This window comes from Apteryx rowi, unplaced genomic scaffold (genome assembly GCF_003343035.1).
Source record: "Apteryx rowi isolate R43461 unplaced genomic scaffold, aptRow1 scaffold_148, whole genome shotgun sequence".
Classification (NCBI taxonomy): Eukaryota; Metazoa; Chordata; class Aves; order Apterygiformes; family Apterygidae; genus Apteryx; species Apteryx rowi.
Genome location: NW_020447730.1, coordinates 1,285,457 through 1,301,502, shown reverse-complemented (window position 1 = coordinate 1,301,502; position 16,046 = coordinate 1,285,457).

The following is a 16,046-nucleotide window of genomic DNA, read 5'->3' as shown; positions in this document are numbered from 1 at the left end:
TCAAGTTTATCATTCACTGCCAAAAATGCTATTACAGCAGCTTGAGATTTCAAAAACACTTTTATTCCTGTTTCTGACTGACCTTTGGATGGATTTTTCAACTTGGGAAAAAAGTCTTTACRTGCTCTGAAATGGAGTTAAGAAGGTTTAACACATTTCTAAGTATAGACATGGTGATTTATCAGGACCTTTCTTCTGTTTTTTATAAGATCCTGTCGTTCTGCAGCCATGATTGGATTGGTTATGACAAGGACATTGGGAATATTTGAGACTTTAATATTATTTATGACAGACAGCATATGATCCAAGGGCCAAGGAACTGGACTTAYTACTTGGGCTCAGCCATCAATGTGCTGAACAACCTAAGAGATTCCCCTTTCTGTCTCTGCATCTCTGTAGGGATGGTATGTTCACTGGGGCAAGAAACCACCTTTTCACTACTGGTTTGCACAGAGCCCAGTGCAGCCTGGTTGTTCTGGTGGTACCAGATGATACTTCCTTGATAACAAGACCCAGATCCCTGAGAGGTTGTATTACTGCAGTTTCCAAGGTTTGGCCAACCCAATTACACTGGTATCACCAGATGCTTGGGGTGTTGTGAGGTCTGGTGCCTGATTCATACAGACTAATCTCAACGCCTGCTTCTAAAGGCTTCCAATGAATGGTTTGTACCAACATAGCATATAAAAAGCCTAATAACAGATGACAGACCAGTTATGTCAAGAATGCATCACAGAAAGGTGATCCATGACCCAGGGAAAGCACTGGTTTAATTGCTGTTGTGCAAAAGCGCTGGAGAAAGCTCTGTATTAGCTACTACATGACGCTTTAACATCCAAGCACTCAAGTGCTTGCATCACCTTACCCAAGTGAATGACTACCCACAAACCCAGAAGAAATCTAACAGCATTTAGGGCATGAAAGACGCACGTTGTTTGGCCACACAAAGAAATCTGGCTCCGTTCCCAGGCAGAAAGAAGTCCTAAATATAGGTGTGATTAATTTGCTGTGAATAATTCAGCATTAATGATTGCCCTTGCAGCTTCCCCAGTTTCTGCTGGTGTTCTCTGAATCTCTCACAGACACCATCTGGTGCATGCCCTGCACAGTGCATCTATGCCCATGCACACGTCCCCTGCACAGTGGGCGCACAGAGAGTGGGGAAGGATGTGCRCACCATGCAGCAAAAATCCCGGGATGAAATCTGAGCCCAAATATGACCCAGCCAGATCTCTGCAGGAGACGAGTGCTCTCTGACCTTAGAAGGGCCACGGAGAGGTGAGCGTCCTGCAAGGCCTCAGCAGTTATCAAGGCACTTCAATCTGGGCATGAGAGGTGGTGACCTGTAGGTCTGGAAAATGCTGATCTGCATGTGCGTACATGCATGTTTAGGCAAAGACACTGCACACTCATCTATGATTGARTGGCCCATGGGGCCTATTTCTTTAAGGCTGTGCTTTGTGACCACAAAAGCAAACCAAATCGGCATCTCCTATTCCCTTTGGCAATAGACACAGCCCTGGTCTGAGCCTAGAGACAGCCCACCTGGGTGGCCATGTCCACAGGGCATTGCGCAGGGGCACTGGACCTCCCTTGGTCCATCCTCACTCCCTCCTTCCCTCTCCCCTTGAACCAGCACCCGGGTACAAACGGCTGCCCACAGTGGGGGAAGGCCAGGCTTGTGCTCCCAGTCAGGTGTTSGTGCAGGTGAGAAAGCAGCTCTCTGAGCAGACAGGAGGGTCAGGCCTCCAGCATATCCACGTCCAGGTGATGAGCTACACACAGGGTCAACTTGGGCTCAGTATGCACCCCCTCTTTTAGTGCTAGCCCTCAACCCTCCTACCAGTGGCTGCCTACGTCACAAAAAAGCATCTCCCGCTCCTCTTCACTCCTCTCCCTTCCCCACCCCTTCCCTCCACCCTGAAGACATCCTTTTACCAAAACGAGCCGTGGAGGCTAGAAAAGACACTGACGTCAATGTAAAAGTAAACCAAAGAGGTCTGGTTCCTGTATTACTGTGCCGGGCTGAGCGCTGGGGAGTGAACACGCTGTCGAATCTGGGAGCGGGCTCAGAGACCGGCAGCTGAGCTTTCTCATTCAAGCTACGTAAGTACCGGCTGCGGCGCGCACAGGGCTCGGAGAGGCAGGCAGGCAGCAAGGGGGAGAGAGAGGCAGTCTCAGCAGCTGCAGCTCGGAAAGGCAGCGTGCTCCGGTCCCAGCTGCATGGGCTCTTTGGAAGCCATGTGGACGGGGACGGGACTCCTTGCAAGCCGGGTTGAGTGCAAAGCACGTGGGTTTTGAATCAGTTTGCTCCACGCACTAAGCAGGCAGTACGATGTGGATGGGAATAGCAATTTCGAGGAGCAGCTCGCACACCAAGTACTGCACAGGTAGGGGAGGATCGGGAAGTTTAACAGCCCAGCATCAGCACAAAGGGAGAGAACATCTCAACGAGGGAAATGTGGCTATTTTTCCTAGTTGCTGAACTGGCCCGTTTGGATGCCAGATAAACTTGTACTGGTCTGTTATCTCAACAGGCTATGGATGTGTGAGGACACTCACATGACTATACATATAAAACAGGCTGCAGGCAGAGCTGTCCAAGGGAATTCTGTATGCAAAATTGCTTATGCCTGGTATATCTTCATATACTGCTTACCTCTGTCAAGTGCTGCTACATATACACTTTGGTATCTTGCAAGTGACACTGCATAGAGACGCTGAGCTGGGTGCAAAGGGTTTAGACTCAAGCCATGAAAAGGTGGTCTGAGACAGAGCAAGATGAACTTTGTAACACAGGATTAGGAAGAAGAAAACTTCCCCCAGGGAAATGGTATGGAAATACCCATACTTCGGGCACTTTGACTGTGGATGGAAGAAAGTGGCAGGGCCAGAACCAGCTTGGGTGGGAGGAATGAATGTCCTGCTAGCCCCATGAGTGAGCCACTGCCAGCTGAGATGGGTCTGCTATAGCTCGGTCCATCCAGTATAGAGAGCATCGCTCGTCCTTTACACAAACTATACTCGGCAGTAGAGCGTGATGAATTGGAAATGCAGCTCTTCGGACTCAGTTCAGCTGTGTTTTGGTAACATGGGGCGCCTTTTCTTTCAACATTTCTTACATGCCAGGGCTAATTTCTCTTCTTAAGCTAAAAGCCTGCCCTTTTCCTGAAATGGCAGCTTCTTCAGCAAAAGCTAAAACTCCCCCATTCGGAAATGAAAGAGAGTGGGTGCACAAGTTAATCATTATTACATGCATGTGACAGTCGCAATTGAAAACCACTAGGGCAAAGGCTTCTGTTGCTCATGATTAGATACAAATGCTGCATCTCAGCTATTCTATAAATCCCTCTCTGAACAGAGATAAAGGAAAGCTGGGAAAACACAGAAAAAGGAAGCAAAACCCCCGTCATCTCCATGCCTGTGTTATGGCACTGGTATCATAGCATCTATAGGGCACAAGTGAAGGCAGAAGTGTGTCTTCAGTGGGAACCTTTYTTCCCAAGTGAGAAACTTTTCTAGCTTCTCTGAATGCAGAAATTTCTGCCAAATCACAAATCGGAAAGCAAATCCCCTTCTTTTTTCCCTCCCTATTTATAAGGGCACATGGCAACCTAGCAGCGCAGTCAGCCAACTACTTTATTAATCAATTGATTTCACTGAGGTTTTGCTTAACTCCGTTTCAGCCTCCTTCCCAATCTCACCAGTCTGTCTGAGACAACATACTTCATACAGACAGGGAGTCATTTCTTCCCTCCCCGCAGAGCGCAAAGGCGCCAAAAGCACCCTACAAGTCTTCCTTTCCCCGTTTCAAAGAAGGAGGCAAAGGCCAAGGAAAGAATTGTACATGAAACATCTTTCACAGCACGTTCTCCYGGAGACAAGGCAAGCAAGACGGGGAGGCTGCTGAACAGAGCAATAAATCCCACCGCACGCACGTACAGTGCTGCAGCATCTCTGCTCCCCGTTACKTGCTCGTCCCCAGGGTTGCAGCGCAGTCCGCCAAGTGCAGGGACATCTTCCAGGATCGGGAGGTTCCTGGAGGGATGGGAGATGTCCTGCCCCTACGGTCTCTTTCAGGGGGGAGACCAAACCCTGCACTCCACTTTTTCAAAAGAGCTGTGAGATTTTGGCCGTCTGCACTTTCATCAGCTTGAGACATTGAAACGGGGATCTTTAGTGGGCAGGTGCTCAGCACGTTCAAGGAAACCTCACCCTTTAAGGACATGTGAATCCTGGCATCTAAAAATGGAGACATCCAAATTCCTGAGCCCGTTTTTAAAATGGGAGCCAAAAATCCCCCATGGGAGTAGTGCTCTAACAAACACACAAAGTGTACATTGTTTGGACTTTCCTTTACACCAGGGACTTTTACAGCAGGTTTCTATAAATGCCCAGTTGCTAGGTTTAGGGAGAGGTTAAACAATTTATTACCTAAACGCGCGTGTTAGCGAACATCCCATGACATCTAAGGTAAAGTCTACAGCCCCTTCTGAGGAATGTCTGCAGGTTCTTCGCAAGCCCTTCTGCAAATATTTTAAGGACCCTGCCCTCCATTCTTGCTCTCTCTTTCTCTCCCTTCTCCTCCTGTTTTCATCTTTGCATTTTTCTTTGTAGCTTTTAGCTGTAGTTTTTACTCCATCTGGAAACAACCAGTTAAGGATACCTGCACAGAGCAAATCCTATTGAATTCTTTGCAGAGAGAGACTTCCCTTCCAGTAAGTCTGAGAGAGTCAAGGCAGAGCCCAGCCAAGTATGACACAGTCCAGAGGCAGAAGAAGGGCTGAGGTGAAGGATGAATCAGTGAAACAGAAAGGTGAGGCCCAGGGCCAGAGCAGACTGGATCAGTAAAGCTGTGGTTTAGATAGGGCTAGGCTGAGCTGGGCTGTGACACGCATAGAAATGATGTCACCCGTCAGGATGGCGCTAACCAGGGATGCTGCTGTTCAATCTCAGTGTGATATTTACTGGGGTCGATATGCCATTAGTGCATAAACACAGAAGAACTGAATTCRTTATTACCTCTTACACATAATCCATAAAAGATGTGTATCTCATCTATCAAAGCATCAAAAAGTGCCACTACAGCTGTTATCACACAACAGAAAGGGCAACTTCTTCCACATTGGGGGGAAAAGATTTACTGGTAAATGTCTCCTCTTCATAACTTCAGCCAYTTTCTCTCCAGATGCCTGCCTAAAAGATGGGGCACAGAGAAATGCCCCTAAGGATAATGCATGTGGGACTATGGCTCCTGTGGTGGTGGTCCAGTAGACAGCTCCCCATCATTGCATACCTTGAGGTTGTCAGCCTTCTCCATGGGATACCTGGAGATAYGGATTTGGGTCTGTTTGGGGAGCTGCCCCACAGTGAAGCCATCACAAGCAGACTTTGGCCTCATGGGTGAGGACCATCTGTGGATGCTGTGGAGGTTGGCTGAAATTCTGTTTTATCCAGAGCACTAGACAACTACAAAAAATTATCTTAAAGCAGCTTGTACAAGCCTGAGTAGGCATTGGCAAGGTTGGCTATGAAACTGCACTGAGCTCTGAGCATGCAGACTGGGGCAGAGATCATTGCAGGTGTTCGTAACCCAACTACACACTCTCAGAGCAATGTTTCCAGAAGGACAGAGTAAAGTGGAAACCTGGAGCACAACAGGAGAGGATGCTGAGACAGGCTCAGCAAGATGATCAGCTTTTTGTATGAGATGAAGGGGCTTTCTAGAGCTTGGGTGCAGAGGACAGGAGATTGCCGATGGAYGGCTTAGGTGGCACACGGTGGGCATAGAGCTTCACCAGGCAGAGCTGCTATCGCCCAATGAGCCCCTCTGCTCAATGGAGTATACGAATGTTTGTCTTACTGGTCTACCTGCTCTCCCATCCCCTGCTCCCCAATCATGCTGCTGCCCGGGTCCAAYGCAGGCCTGCTATTGCCTGCACGCYGACAGCCAGGGGGTGGATGGTGTGAACCGAGCCACACGGAGTACACCGCCTCGCTATAGCTGACACTACCTGACTTGTCATTACCCGTGTCAGCAGGGAGGCCAAGGCATTAGAGCGGGCTCATTAGCAGGACATTAGCTGGGCTCAGTTTCATCCTCACCCCAAGGTGAGGAACACCCATCCTCACCCATCCTCACTCTTCTGGCAGGATGGAGAAGGAAAGTTGGGTTATTGCAGCTGGGTTTTATCKGCTTGGCTCTTATGCAGAGTTGCAGCCCCCCAGTAGCCAGGCTGGCTCCTTTTGCCCTGCATGAATATGCCAAGAAATATATCTCCAAGATAAATCCAGGCTGCCAAGCAGCGTTATGCTGTCTCCAGCAACCAGTTATGTGGATAAATTGATTGTCATTAGAGTGATGAAGTAGCTCAGCAAATAAACTTTCAGGAATGAAGCAGCCCATTTTTCACATGCCAGGCTCAAGGTTTCCTGCTACTTTCATCAAATGCACAGAAAATTGTCTCCAGGCTGCACTGGTGCTAGAGACACAGACTTGTGAAGGGTGGAGCAAGCCAGTGAGGGATAGAGATTTATAATACACCGCTAACTTCACGTTTGCACGCTGTTGTGCAGGCCAGGTTGAGCAGGTAGTTTGTGAAGGAGTCCAGGGCTGAGCCACAGAGCAAGGTTACACAGTGTGCAAGGTAAGCCCAGGGGGACAGGGCTGCTTCTGAACTACCTTTTCTCCCGCTGCCCACAACGAGGTTCAGCAATACTGGGACTGATGCACAAGCCTTATATTTCCCACCCATGTCTCAGCAGCACAAAGAAAGCTGGTTGTCACATCCCACCATCGCATGAAGYACCACAGAGTTCATCTCGACTGGCAGCCACCTCAGAGGATACCCAGGACTGAAATAGCAAGGGACAGACGTCAGGAGCCAGAGACGTGGGCAGGAGAGGAAAAGGAAGGGGTGTCATGCTGCCTAGATTAGGCCTGTCTCATACCAGGGCTCTTAGTCTCCCACTCACAACAGTATTAAGTTCACTCAGAGAACCATAGCTACTAAGACACTAGCAGTAATAAATCCCAACAGTATGACTCCTCGTGAGCAGCTTACCTAGGAAAATGCATAATTGTTTTAAATGCACTGATTTATTAATACACTCGAGATGGCTCCAGCCATTAGTTCTTGCCCAAGGGAGCTCAGCAGTGGAGCTCAGCTTCTTGACTCACAGTATATGACTGATATGATATATGACTGGCTGTGATCAGATGGCATATCTAAAAATACAGAGCCTGCGGTTTATTTTTCTTGGAAAATGGAAAGACACCCAAAGAAGCATAGCCCAGTTTAGCAACCGCAGCAGACAGGATTTTTGCTTTAAAGAAGCATGCAAAATTTGCCCAAAGGAAAGTGCCACTTAGGTTGTGTTACAGCAATGTGGTTAACTTGCAGCCAAGTGCTGTGGGGGGATCCTCTGGCTGGCCAGGCCAGCCACTCTGCATGACAGAGGACAGCAGTTGCCAATCACATATTCCTGCCTCAGGAGACGTGAGGAGYAGGACCTCTCTGACCAGAAGGAGTTCTCTACCCTGGAACCGCCAGGGACTGGGTTGGTCATTTAGGCTACATCTGTACTAATGAACTAAGCAAGCCGAGGGCATGGGCTAAAGCCCTGTCTGCACAGTGTCCTCATCACCATGCAGGCTAGGAGGCCAGAGACATCCCACTAAAAACACCCGCTTCTCTGCCTTGGCTGGAGGGWGCTGGGGGTGACTCTCAGACTTCCAAAGCCAGGTGAGATGAAACCACCTTGAGCTGCTCCAAGGAAAGCTGCCTTGGACATCTCTGGAGCTGTTAGCAGGTCTGCCTTCGGTCATTGCCTCTCTAGACTAAACAACCCCAGTTCTGTCCRTCTCTTCTGGTGGGACATGTCTGCTGGACTTCAGGTCATTCCCACTGCTTTGCTTTGGACCTTTTCCAAGGCAGACAGAGACACACACCCCTTTTATTATCCCATCCAACAGTATTTATTACATCTAGAAGTGTTTTTCTGGAAGAAAAATCCCTCCAGAGGATGCAAAAGACCATGGTGCAAGGGTGTCAAATAGGTGACACCCAACACCTCACAGCACCTCCAGCACAATGGCAACTGAAGCTATCTGCAATGAGGCAAAGCTACAGAAAGGAATAGGTGACAGTTCAGCAGTGGCAAGTTGCACTTTTCCTCCTAGCAAAAAACTTGCTTTGAGCCCATAAATGCAAATTAGGGTCTCGTTTTGAGCCCATAAATGCAAATTAAGGTCTCAGTTTTCCCCACATCCCACCATTCATGGCCCACATCTCAGAGAGTTCAAGGCCTCCTTGATAACCTGCAATGTGAAGCTGTTTCTGTCTATAACCTTGTCCCAGGCAGGGAAAAAATCCCCAGGAATTTCTGAACAGTCGCACTTCCACCTGTCTCGGCTTCGCAGCAGGTCCCCTGTGTGCAGCAAGCAAACCATCGCACCCAGAAAAGACAAGTGGGGGTAGGCACAAGAGGAGCAGGAGTCCCATGGTTGATATTGCACACAGCAGTGTTACTGCAGAGGGGRATGTCTGAGGATTAACAAGCTAAAATGTGGTAGGTTTCAAATGGCTGAGAAATTCTGCAGAGGGTCCTCATGGCCAGGACAAAAGGATGTGCAATTCTGCAGCAAAAAGCATCAGCATCAGAAAYGGTGCCTGTTGTATTTTCCTGCCCGCTATTTGCCTTTAAGAGAAAATTGATTATTCTGACATTGCAATTTCCAGTAAGAAAACTCCTTAAATTGCATGTGTAATTCCCTCCTTCACTTCCTGAAAACTTTTCTTGAAAAGGGCATCTCTGCACCTTGTGTTTATAGGGGTCATTTCAACAAAAGGGAAACTGAGGCACCYCCCCAGAAGGTGGCTCTTTGCCCCTGATGAGGCCCCTCACACAGGGCTCRCTGCAGGAGCAGAGACTGCCTGCAGGGACTCAAAATGTAATTCCAAACAGCTGAAAACACAAAGGAAAACACCACCTCCAAAATAACAGACAAAAAATCAGCAATTGTACCAGCTTCTTCCAGAGGCAGCAATTTTAGGAACCACTTGTAACTAGGCAGCAGCAGCAGCAGGGTTTGTTTTTTTTTTTTTTTTCCAAATGGGGCCCTTTCTTTTCTTCCTTTTCCTCTAGGGTTTTTCATCACAGTGGAATTTCCTATCACAATCCATTAGATTTATGCTGCCCTRTTCCAGATCAGAGCATCGCTGAGCTCTGTGCATGTCTAACAAAAGACAGCCCTGCCCTGAACCACTTGCAATCTCTACAGACCARGCAAACAAAGAGGATAGCAGAGAGAGGATTAGTGTGTCCAGGTTGCAGAGAGCGAACAGGGAGGAGATGTGACTTTCTCTAAGCCCTTTTAGGACTGTGGGTCCAAAGACCAGATTTTCTAAGTTGCAGGTGTTCTTCCTCCCGGGAGCTGTGATTCTAAATGGCATTGAGGCATGGGCTAGGATGCTCGTACAGCAAAGGACCTCTGCTTGTTGAGCAGAGAGTCCCGTAAGCATCCTSCTCCCCTTTGCCAGGTTTGTGCTTCCTGACAAATCAGAGCAAGTGGAGGTACCAAAGTGGTGCCCTTAGACCTCTGCCAATTCCCTTCCACGGGTCTGTGAATGACCCTTCTGTCCTCACCACTCCACCAAGATGGAGAAACTTCTCTTGCCTGGCCCATGCCCAGGACAGAAGTGATCTGACACAGAGGAGTCTGCAGGCAGATGGGCAAGAGGGAAGCAGCCCCAGTTAGCACCTCTGTGGCACAGCATCTGCTCAGAGTGAGCTCTGGGACMTCCAGCCCCAAGCTGCACTGCACTCCTGCCACATGCTGGGGTGGGCAGGGCTGCCCCAGATCGGGGGGAGGCTTTAGGCACAGCTGGACTCTCCTGTGCTGYCTTGCAGGTTGCAGCTCATGTTGAGTTCCAGGTTTTCCTGCTCAGCTCGGCCACGCTGTGCTTCCCACCTCCCTGAACTCAAGAGCAGAGCACYGGAGAGCTGTCTGGTGACTCTCTCRACAACCCTTGAGCCACAGCCCAGTGTAGCCATGCCAAGTGTCCTGCTGACTTCTGCTTTGCAGCCCTCCAGCCAGAACTGGGCAAGAGCCACTCCGCAGGGCCCAGCTCTGACCTCCTCAGGGCATGTGTGCCCAAGCAATGCCAGAGCCCTGACTGCCTGCACAGCCTCCTCCTCCAAGTGTCAGTGTCCCTGTATGCCCAGTGACAAACAAATCCAGCAGGAAATACTTTGCTGGGAATGGAGAGAGCTTCGCAGTGAGGTTGTGACACTGGACATCATGTTCTTGGCAATTGGCTCCTGAATCTTTAAAAAAATAGCAAGAAAAGAACAAGGAGTGGCTGYCAGCCAGAGCTGTTGGGGGGATGAAAGGGTTGGAGTGGGATCCCATGAGGGACCCCAACGGAGGCTGGATCACAAGGGGTAGTGGAGACATAACAGGCCCTGTTGGGTGCCCAAAGGGTCTCTCCAGCTCATTTTGTTGGTGTGTTGACTGAGGAACCTTGTTAGAAACCTCACTGGCCTAAGAGTGGTGGTGATCTGGGCAGACTAGACTGTAGCGAGGGATTTGGACTCATCCCCACACAGCACATTTATACTAGTACAGGGCACATCCAGCTTTACATTCCTGGTCATGCAAGAACTGCAGATAGGCAGGATCAAGTGTACTCCAAACCAGTCATCCAAGAGAGATCTCAGGGTGGCCCAGAGGAGCAGCTTGCTCTTTCTGCTCTGCAGACATCTTCATCTTTTTGAACTCAGTAGACCCACCAGCAAAAATGCCATAGCCTGGGGAGAGAAATGCAGAGGAAGGCAATGATCAGAAGAGTAGCTTCCCAAAAATCTGGCAGGCAGGCAGGAAGGAAACTGGCTCTTGCACACTTTCTCCCCCAYGCCTGACTCACTCAATGGGAGCTGTGACTGTCATTTGGGAAGCACTTGTCTTTCACCGTCCCTCATCAAACAGACAAATCACGGCTGGATCCCATCAGCAGAAGCCYCCATGTGGCAGCTGTCTGATCTCTCTTTCTGTATAAACACACAGACAGGGAGCTTRTTCAGAGGCAGGGCCATGCGCTAATGGTCCCTCTGGCCTTTGCAGTCCTTTGAGGATGGTGACTGACAGCCCAGCAGGCTCTGGGAACTGACTGTGATCTCGGAGCARCGCTTTTGTAGGGAAAGCCAACTGCTCTCCACTGATGCAGTTATGTTAGGTGGGTAGGGCTGCCTTTGAGCACTGCTGAGCTGGAATTACAGAGGCAGTTGGATCATTTTTTTATGGTTGGAAACTACCTCTACTGCCCATGCTGAGAGCCAGACAATCAGCCCTGGAGATGCTGAATGTGACCAGGAGAGAGCGATCCAAGTCCTCTTTATCTGGGCAGAAGATGCTCATGTTCCCTTGCCCCTTTTGTGTTTCTGCCCCAGCATCACATCCTGCCATCAGGAGAGGGGACAAGTTCTGGGGGACAAAGTTTGTCTCTTCCCCACAGGTTTTGTCTAGGGCTCAGTAAAAAGGGCTCTGATCCTTCCCTACAGCCCCTCCAAACTTAGAAATAGCCACCTTAGAAATAGCCATCAGGAATAATAGTGCTTCAGAGTTCAGATTCCAAGGGATTATGAAGATATTCCTTCCCCAGATAGCCCAATGTGGCACACCTGGATCATCATGTCAGAGAGCAGCAGAGAATGACTATTCAACAGCTCAGCAACTAAAGCTACATCTCTCTCTGCTTGGATCCAAAGGAGCAAATGCCATGAGCCCAAAGTTGACTGCTGACTATCTTGGATCCAGGTGTCAGCCCCAGACTTTAAGGTTTTTTCAGYTGGGCTTCCCATGGACTCTACTAAGGAACCCAGACAAATCCCAGATCTGCTTTCAGAATCCAYCCATTTCCTCACTATTGCTTTCACAGAGCCTGGGGTGAGAGAGGAGCAGAGCAGCAATGCRAAATATAGGCTGCAGCCCACTACATAGCAGGTCTCCCAGCACAGCTGGCAGGATCCATTTCCCAGAGGCAGCTGCATAGCAGGGCAGATCCTGATCTTGGTGACATGGCCACTGGTTCCCACAGAGACACAGGAATGGCCCCAACCATCGATGTGATTGAGCAGCATAGTTCAGGAAGAGACTCCAGCACCGACTGGTTGTGGGTCAGGAGCTGCCAAAAGGGAGTGTGATTTCTCTTCGTGCACCAGCAATGGAACAGGACTGAGTGACATGAACTCTATCAAGGAGTAACCACAAGGCCAGATCYTCTGTGAACTCCTTTTTCCTTGCACAACCTGCTGTGTCCTCCCCAGCCTCTCTCTCATGGACACTGGRTGCTGCACCCATCTCAGTGTTGGCATCCCTCCAGGGTCCAATTTTGACTCGGCTAGAGTAAATGGAGCTCATCGRGGTGAATCCAGCCCTTGAGCCCTCTCCCATCCTGTTCCCAAGGCCCCACTAGCAAGAAGATTGCCACCCACAGCACAAGCAGGRTCAGGGCTGGATGTAGGATGAGGAGCCAGGGGTTCTCCCTGSCCTTTCTCAGTTCCACTAACTCAGAATAGCTACAAGTTGTTTCAGTCAGATATCTTCTTCTCTCCCCCTTCCTCACTGTCGGAGTGGGGAAAGTTAGGGCAGGTGCTTTAGTCCATCAGGCAGGAGCTTGGCACCTGCCAGACCCTGCCCTGCTCCATTGYGCTCTGCTGCAGGGCTGGGACAGAAGCCAGTGTTTTGTTCCACATCCTTTGACAATATTCCTGCACTGCTGTCCAAGGCTTGCCTTCCAAGGGAAGGGAAWGTATGTCTCACTCATTAATGATAAGGAAGCACAATGGGGCTGAAACACACCTGACCAAGCAACACCATTTTTACAAAAAGAAATTCCTACATATCTGGCGACAGTCTCATTGTCTCCACATTTCCCCCTAAACCAAATACCATGCAATACTTCCCTAGCAGCTGTCCCCTGTGGTCTCACAGCACCATGCATTGAAAGGTGAGTCCCAGAACGGGATCAAGTACAGCAACTTCTCCACAGCCTCTACCCTCGGGCTACCCATGAGAACCAAACAAGTTCTCTGGGTCCTCAATCCTGCACTTGATTCACAGCATCCAACGATGGCCCTGGATGCTGTAGAGAATCAAGAATTTAGGGAYCATGGGCAGTGCATGTCATAGAGACATACACAAGTGTTTTCTAGTGCTTATGAACACTACAGAGGCCTGGGGATCATCCAGGGCAGATTTACTGCAGGAAAGGAGGAGTTGGGGAGAGTAAAATGGACATAGGTCCTCCCCCATGTCATTTACTTTTTGTGCCATGGTAAATGGTTTACTCGCATGACAGGGAGCAGAGAACATCCAGTGTTGCCTCTCCATTAACCCTGCAGCTGCATCAAGTGGGCAAACTCCCACGCAGGCAGTCTCCTGAGAATAGTCTCCTGTTTGTGACTGTGGGCATTTCTTGTTYCCATTTCCCTTCTGATTCTCCTGCTCTCTGGTGCAGGAGCAAAGACAGTAGGAAAATATCTCAGGAACATCTGTGTTGGTGGGAAGATAGGAGAGGGCTCAGTGGAGGTGGTCTAGGGGCAGGTGAGCTCATTTCCTCTAAAGCAACTGATAAAAATGGTTTCCCAGMGAGCTCAGTGAGGATCCCACTCTTCTGTGTCCTCCATGCAGTCACGAAYATGTGTAAAAGCCTGTCAGCTTTCTGAGCTCTGATTCTCCAGRTCTAGGTCCATGAGCTTCTTGAGTAGAAGCTCTCTTTTACCACTGAAGAACACAATGAATTTCTGAGGACCTGTTTGGTCTAACAGAGACAAGATATAACATCCTGAAAAAACAGACATGTTCAGACATGGATTCTGGTTTGGGTTCTTAMAGAGTTGGACAGCAGAGATGTCCTGAAAACTGATATGGCCATGCATCTTGAGCCCATCYTGACAGTATAATAGTTCACTATGCTGTGGCAATCTCCATCTCCTCTCATGCAGCGAGGGGTGAAAGGACGCTCAACTCCCCTCTTTGAATAGGACTGAAAACCCTTCTGACAACAGCAGAGAAGACATCTCCACAGAAAATTGTGTGGTATCACCCTTTTGTYCACCTTCTCCAGAGCTGCCCAGCTTCTTGCTTTGCTGCTCTGTGACACAGCGGGCTTTTAACCAGAGTCCTGTCCCATCCCTATTTTACATGAAGCAGTTAAGGGACTGCTARGAATTAATATGGGCCAGTAGCACCCTTTCGTGCTCTGACTCCTTCTCCCACATGCTAATTTCAGCTGAGCCAAAACCTTCTTCTACCTACAGCCTCAAGACATCCAYTGCAATATTTAATATTGTTGAATATGCAGCCAACAAGCTTGAGAATTTTCCACTTAACTAAAGCTTCCCTTTTTTTCCTGTCTTTCTGTCTGRATGTCTGAAAATCAAAAGACAATAGAAGCTCTTCATTCATCAGCTACAGTTGCAACTCCTCCTGAAGTCAACTGTGGGAACTGGGTCTGGGACAAAGCATGTCCCAGAGCCYGGATGTGCCTTCTCCACCTTAACAGCAGCATCTGCTTCCCAATATGGCATGCTCTGCACTATCTCAGGCACAACTTGAAACTTTGCAGCTGTTGCCACTAAATTCGGCAAGGAGGGAGAGGCTGGGATAGCGGGGGAGTGCAAAGCACTCATTATCCTGTGCACGAGGGATGAGAACAAAGCTCCCATGTATCACGCAAAAGCACAAAAACAAGACACTGCAAGGGCCAGGAAGTCCCAGATCAGGTGAACAGAGTGTAGGTACCAATATCTCATCGTGGAGAAAAGTCTCCTCCTTTTTTCAGTCTTGCATTTGTAACTCCAGAGGCTTCCTCCCCTGAAGATTTATTCCCTAAATATAAAAGTTTTTTTGACAACCTGGGGGGAACTCAAGTGTTTGCCACCATTGGCAACATGAAAGATGGGGTCCAAGTTCAGTCTTCTGGCCCAGCACTTGATCATAGRTTGGTTTCTTCTCTTTCGTTCTTCCTCCCATTTAACTCCCAGCATGGAAGGAAGTGAGGGCAACTTTATTACCCAGAGATGACTCATGGAGGCCTTCCAATCATACGTGCTTTCCAAGTCGTAAGGAAGTGAAAAGTAGATGAGAGCCCAGACACATGCCTGAGCTGGAGGTCARTTGTGAAAGGCTGGATGTCTGGATCAGGAGCACGTGAAGTCAAGGAGGATGTTCCTGAAATTGGGGGAAGAATCTGCCCCTCRTTCTGAGGAAATTCAAAATAGAAAATCAATAAAATAACATGACAAAAAAGATCAGCTCAGCCTTCCTGGGAAAGATCCAAGGGTGAAAAACTAATTCCAGAAAATGAGGTCAACCTTCTCTCATATCCATAGCTACCGTTTGTGCTCTAGTGAGACACACATGTGTAGAGTTTACCTCTCCTCTATTTATGGATTTGGCCTCTTGACCTGGAATTCAATGCCTCTCAGTTGATCCTGTCGTGTTGTGACGGGCCCTATCCTGCATGTTTATTGCAYTGGCACCAGCGTTGTCTTTATCTAAAGGATGAGGGAAAAGAGCAGTCCAGGGCTGACACTAAAATCTAGCATCCATCCTCCCCATCCTTCTAAATAACTATATTTGATGCAGCTTCTCACCTTAATTTTTCTGTTCATTTTCCCAGAAGGTACTTCTATAACTACCATATACCCTCCTGGAGGTAACATCTCTGCATGTCCCTTTTTTCCCCGCGCCCCACAAAAGATGGCATGTATTGCTACCCAATTTAGACCAGGTAGTCCCATCATGAGCTGGGAGTTTGGGGGATTACCCATTTGCTTACCAGCTCTGAGATGGTCCCGATACCCACAATGACGGTTACCATCAGTAGGTAAGGGCTGTGTGAAAATGGATGAATGTGGCAAGTTGTTGGGGGGCTCCCTGGTGGAACCTCAGACTCTCATTTCCACTCTCATCTCATATACACTCAGCCACTTAAGGCCATGGCTTGGATAGATCCTCTTATTAACCCTCTCCCAGATTA